Raw genomic sequence first — 6125 nt, forward strand, 5'->3', positions numbered from 1 at the left:
TAGGACAATGATCCGAATGACGGAATGGGAGGTTCAACACAGAGCACTCGGGGAAGGAAGTTAGAGCTAAAACATTAGCGTAGACTTTGTCCAATCGAACAAAAGTATTATTACGCTTCCAAGTGAATTTATGACCAGAAGCCCCCAGATCGGAAAGCCCACATAAATCCAAACTATTCTTGTGATGCAGACAGCGATTAACATAATGATTGGATCCCCCTCTCTGATCACTCATAAAGGCGATATCATTGAAGTCACCCGCCACAAACCAGGGCTCTGAAATGCTGACACTCATAGAATAGAGAACCTCCCAGAGCCGTTTTCGATTAGACAAGATAGGGTCAGCATACACAAGGGTAATAAAAAAGGGAGTATTGCCGGAAATACTCACTTTTAGGAAAATGCTTTTTAACCTTGAACAAGGATTATTGGCTACACGGTTGTATATTTACATGCTTAATTAGTGTGAATAAAAGATACAAAAATTTGTGAAGAACTTGTCATGGTATTGGAGCAATAGGAAAATCCTAAGACAATACATTTTGTTCGTAGTTCTTTAGCTTCCATGAAAGATCATGATTGGTGTAGAAAGAGAAAAAAAGACGATGATGATAAGAAGGTAGGTATGTCATATCATCTTGGATTAAGCGATCTAAGGAATATGATTACTCTGATTCAATTGTGTGGTGAGAACTACAATGAATGGGTGAGTTGTTTGCACTTTTATTGTGGCTAACAATTACCATTGAGTTGTCCATTCGGTCGACCTTTAAAGAATATGATGATGCACAACTCGTGGAACAATTTCAAAAATAGATTGTGTGGAAAGCAGCACTTGCATATATTAATTGAAAACATTATTGGGAGAGTGCAAGCAAGAAAATTTTGAGTAATGACAACTTGTTTTGGTCATTTGTCCAAGATTTGGGATGAGTTGACCATTTATATGAAGGTGTTGGTGTGTGAATGTAGTTGCAATTGTAGTATAGTCACACAGATTGGTATGGAAAAATTAAGGGACGAGAACCATTTGCATCAGTTTCTTCTTGACCTCGATGGAGTGTATGCATCAAGTGATTCAAGCGGAAAGACTCTAGGAAGGAGAGTTGTCCGCGTCCAATGAAGAACAAAATAATATCATGATTGTTACAAACCATGTGAATACACTGGAAACACATGAGATACCATATAGACTAGATGTCACGTCCGTGTCCAAATTTCTAGAATTTATACCTAGATATTAATATATATTATAATTATGGGGTATGTGATTTTTATTTGGTGTTATAGGAAAAATTTGGAGTTAATTTGATGGGTTGCTGTGCAAATTAAAAGTTTAGGGTAATTATTAAAAGATTATCTAAAGATGGAGGACCAAAATGGATATTTATCAAATTTGGGATATAAATCCCAAATTGTTCCGGGAGCTACGATCCATCATCGTCATCTTATTTCTTTCTTTTCTTTCTTTTCTTTTCTTCTGTGTTTCTTTTTCTTTCATTATTATCAAACCGTTCTTCGACCGTTTCTCCACCGTTTCTTTAATTTACGGAGATTCGACCGTCCAAATCACTTGAAACTTAAACTATAGCATCCTTAAGTATAGATCTAAATTCTAACCGAAGAGTTTTTGAGTTTCAGAAGCGTTTGGAGGGAAAACGTCTTAGACAGGATTTAGAGGAGAATTGAACGGGTGTATTTTCTTCAATTAGCAGCTAAGGTAAGTAACTATAATCAAAGAATTTCCAGAAATTGATATTTTAGGGTTATGCCGGAATTTTGTAAAATTGAGGTTTTTCACAATCTTGCTTTTTATTGTGAAATTATAGCTCAAATGAACTATTGACTATGTTTATATGTGAATTACAGATTTTACTTGGTTATGTTGATCTGAGGTTTTCGTTGGTTGATTAACTTTGAAATTTTATTAGATTAAGGATTGATATTTTGGAGAATTGAACACTTGTGAGCTTGATTATGATCAAGTGAAGTATATATAAATATACATATATGTTTTTGGTTCCAATCTATATATATATATATGGAATAAAATGTTTGGTATCCATTGAGAGTAGTCCGGTTTGGTGGATTTAATTCTAAAGACCATATTTAGTGAGAAATATGGCCTGTGTACACAGTCTGAAGACCTATTGGGTATGACAGAGAAGTGTTGGGTAAGACCATATGGGATAGGCAATGTTAAGAGACGTCTCGTATATGTGTTGTGATTTGTGATTGAAAATATAAGGGGATGAACTCAAACATGGATACAATATTTTATGTTTTTGGTTTAATACCTTGATTCTATTATGAACTTAAGTTTTGAGTATATTTTACAAGGTTTTGATTAAATCCTTTATAAATGTATATATATGTAGTTATGTTAAGTAAAGTTGATTTATATAGCTGATAATTTCTTATTGAGATTTTTGTCTCATGTTTTCCAAATGTTTTGTTTTAGGCGAAGAAGTGCAAGGTACCGAGAGGGGTACTCGATCCTAGGACGAGGTTCGGTTACAGCTACGAGGTGCAAGTCGTCTCTAGGGTATTGCATCCATTTTGTTCATGTACATATATGTGGATAGTATAAGGACACTTGTATAACTTGTTTTTGGTAGTGTCCTTTTGTTTGATATGTATTGTCTATATATATATATATATAATTAGCCGAAGTTGAGAACTTGTGGAGTAGTGTGATATGGGTTATGAGTAAGTCATAACTTGTTTATATAGGTGATGCTGGAAAATCAGATTCGTACCTGAATCTTGTGATGCATTTTTCGACCAGATATAGGCCGAATCTGTCATGGAGTCCTAAATGAAAGTTCTTTATTATTATCTCACGTTTCCAAGGGTTTTTGAATCGCCTTAATCGGACTCCGTATGAAAAAGTTATGCTGGAAACGACATATGTTGGTCATTTTAGCTTTAAACCAGAATTTGGTTTTCGCTTTGATTTTTCGCCTTATTTGAGAGATACTACTACTGGTTTATATAATAAGTCAGTGGTAATGTCTCATCGTCTTATCTGATCTTAATTTTAGGTCGGGTTTGACACTAGAACTATATGAATACATTTCATTAAAGGTTAATACATACACATATATGTATGCACACACACATTAAGGATACTACTTATACAACTACAACCCATATCTAGACAAACTCATACCAACCTTATATTATTACACTCCTGTGAGCACAGACCTTTTCCGGCCCTAGTGATGAGTTTACATTACACTCTAGCTAACAGTTGGTGTAGGTGGGCTTCACACGACGCGTTGTGCGAGATACGAGCTAAGGACTTGGGTCTTGTTTTCTAAGTCAATTTAGTTCGTTTCACTTTATTCTATCAAATTCTATTTTGATCTAGCATTTCTGAAATAAAAAATACTCGAAGTCCAAAAGGACCTTCGATCGAAGACCTGTTCCTCGATCGGGGATGAGGGTCTTCGATCGGTGATCCTTAATGGTTTCAGGCAGTTTTAAGCCAGTTTTCTGACAGTTTTGTCCCCTATCCACTACTAAAAGGAGAAGAAACGGCCAGGACGATGGAGGGACAAATTTCACATTTGCAAAAAGAAAAAGAGAGAAAAAGAATGATTTTCAAGTGAAAAGCATTTGAAATCAAGTGAAAGTGAGTGAAACGGAGGGTTTTCTACACTATTTTACCAAAAACGAGTCATTTTGCGAGGTTCAAACACCCAAAAGCACACTATTTAAAGGATTGGGGGATGGAATGAAAAATGTCTTTCACGACCAGGTAAGGAAGTCCTAATAAAAGTTGTAGCCCAAGCAATTTCACAGTATGTTATGAGTTGTTTTCTCTTGCCCAAAACTTTTTGTGAGGAGCTTCAAGACATGATTGCCAGATTTTGGTGCCATAAGAAAGACAAGGGGAAGGGTATCCACTGGGTCAAGTGGCATAAGCTGTGTGCTCCTAAAACAGATAGAGGGCTTGGATTTCGTCACATTTTCTCCCTCAATCAGACTCTCTTGGCAAAACAGGTTTGGCGGATTATCGAAAGACCAGATTCTCTATGCTCAATTATTTTTACACATAAATATTGGGCCATCAATCTGTTCTCGATGTTCTTTGCAATAAAGATAGCTTCGTATAGAGAAGTTTACTCTCAGTCTGGAAAATAATAACTGAAGGGGGTGTGTGGAGAATTAGGGATGGGAATATGACTCAAATTTTTCATTCTCGTTGGGTTCCTGGTTTAACTTGTATGAGGTCGTTGGTATGCAAAATTTACCCCCATCCTAAGTCGTTTCCTCTCTCATGACTATGGATGGTTTAGTATGGAATTCAAAATTAATTCGGTTATGTTTTTACCCTCAGGATGCAACGATGATTCTGAGTATCCCTCTATGGAATTCAAACCGTATCGATCATCTTTTTTGGCCAGATTCACGTTCAGAGCAATATACGGTCAAAGTGGGTTATGGGACTACCTTGTCACTCAATGAAATTTTGAACTGTGTATCGTCTTCCTCCTTGGCCCCTGACTCTTTTTGGAAGTTTTTTGGTCTCTAAATTTGTCGTTGAAGATCCGTCATTTCATTTGGAGCTTGAGCCAGGACGTCCTTCCAACTACTACTAATCTCGGGCGAAAAGGTATTGTTGTGGATAACATTTTTATTTTGTGTGGTATGTCTGACGGATCCAGCTTACCCATTTTTAAGTTGCGTCAACGTACTAAAAGTATTTGGAAACAATCGGAGTTACCTCAAAAGGTCTATAAAGTCCAAGGGATTAATTGTCTTGATTGGTTAATTTTGATCAAGCGCTTACTCTCCAATCACGAGTTTAGGATTTTTTGTTCTATCTTGTGGATGATATGGTTCAGTCATAATTCATCTCTGCATGCAAATCACCCTATTTGCAACGAAGCAATCCTACTGGGTGCAAAAAACGCCTTACAACAGGACCCTCGCAAAGCCTCTACCCATAGATCTCCACAACTCCCGCCTCAGGAAATACATCCACATATTGGAGAGGTCAAGCTTAATTGTGATATTACGTTCAAGCCACACTGTCTTGAAGGAGCAGTAGGAATTATTCTTCGTGATGAAGTCGGGGACATTCTTGCATGTGGAGCGACGTCTGTTGGTCCCTGTTGGTATGTACTACATGGAGAACTTAGGACGATTTTGTGTGGATTAAATCAGGTGAGGGAATGGGGCTTATCAGAGGTACTGATCTCTTTTGATTCTAAACTTGCAATTGAAGATATCGTTTGGAGGCGAAACATTAGCTATACTGATGCTGTGGTGGAAGATATTTGGGAGGCGGCTGAGCACTTTACTTCTATTAGGTTCATCTATGAAGGATGACAGTTAAATGTAGCCGCACATAAACTTACTAGATGGGGGACTGATCTATCTAATCACCACTTATTTTATGATATTTTTCCTTTTCTTTATTACTGCTTGTTATCCAAACTTTTCTGATTCAGTTTAATACAAGTTTGCTTTTTTATCAAAAAAATAAAATATATTTTTTAATTAGTTACAAGAATTTAATTTAGTACATAGTTATATTACTACTACTTCTATATAAAAAATACACTATAAAAAGTTTAAAAGTAAATTATAAAACCGGTTTAGATATTTAGATCAATTACTCTAATTTTTACTAAACTAAACACTTTTAATTTTTTTTTCTAAAGGTCTAAATATATAAACGAATCTATATCAATTAAGCCAGTTTTACAATTTATCCAAAATTTAATAGTTTAAACTAAGATAAATACTACAAGAATCGTGATTAGTTCTTACTTTGAAACCAACTTATTAGCCAAGCTTATGTTTTCCAACTCAAAACGGTTAATTAAATGTGAAACCTATACTTTCGTTGGTTAAACGTTCAACAAATTTAACTGCTCATTCTTTAGTTCGAGCGGTTGAATCTGGTTCTGTTTGTGAAGAGTGGATTTACCCACCTCCTTTGATTGTTTCTATTCTTTTTTCTGATGTTCAATAAAGGTTTGCTTATCTTTCCAAAAAAAAAATGTGAAACCTATGCTTATATAAATTCATTATGATACTCTCATTACTACTCGATTTTTAAGAAAAAGTCAGATGGGCATATGAGTCATTTCGAAATACGAGTCCCACCC

This window comes from Euphorbia lathyris, chromosome 2, assembly GCF_963576675.1.
Source record: "Euphorbia lathyris chromosome 2, ddEupLath1.1, whole genome shotgun sequence".
NCBI lineage: Eukaryota > Viridiplantae > Streptophyta > Magnoliopsida > Malpighiales > Euphorbiaceae > Euphorbia > Euphorbia lathyris.